Source organism: Etheostoma spectabile, chromosome 5 (assembly GCF_008692095.1).
Source record: "Etheostoma spectabile isolate EspeVRDwgs_2016 chromosome 5, UIUC_Espe_1.0, whole genome shotgun sequence".
NCBI lineage: Eukaryota > Metazoa > Chordata > Actinopteri > Perciformes > Percidae > Etheostoma > Etheostoma spectabile.
The window spans coordinates 37,988,115-37,988,424 of record NC_045737.1 but is presented as its reverse complement, the minus strand read 5'-3'; the positions used below and the strand labels follow the sequence as shown (position 1 = coordinate 37,988,424).

At 30.3% G+C, this 310-nt stretch overlaps 1 protein-coding gene across 1 annotated transcript in view; it reads right to left on the bottom strand.

Moving 5' to 3' along the window:
• xpo1a (exportin 1 (CRM1 homolog, yeast) a) overlaps positions 1-310 on the bottom strand; it is a 29,726-nt gene that overhangs the window by 25,458 nt on the left and 3,958 nt on the right. The window lies entirely within an intron of this gene.

Here is a 310-nt window from a genome sequence, read left to right as displayed (position 1 = left end):
AAACATGTAAATATCAGAATAAGTTCTCTTTGTACTTATTACATGACAGTAATTATTTAACTTAAATCGGAGAAATAAAAACAGGGAAATAAAAGGGAATTGATCCAATCTTACAATTTTGGCTCCTAACGGTCACAAAAGCAAAAACAAAAATGATTATTTTGTCTCGTACTCTGAATGAGAAAACAAACTTCAAACAGCAAAAGTATTTAGTGAAATTTTCAACAATATTTCCCTACATTTACACACCATATTTGACCTAAACTCCCCTAATAGCTGGCTCCTAACGTTCAAAAAAGCAGAGTAATTT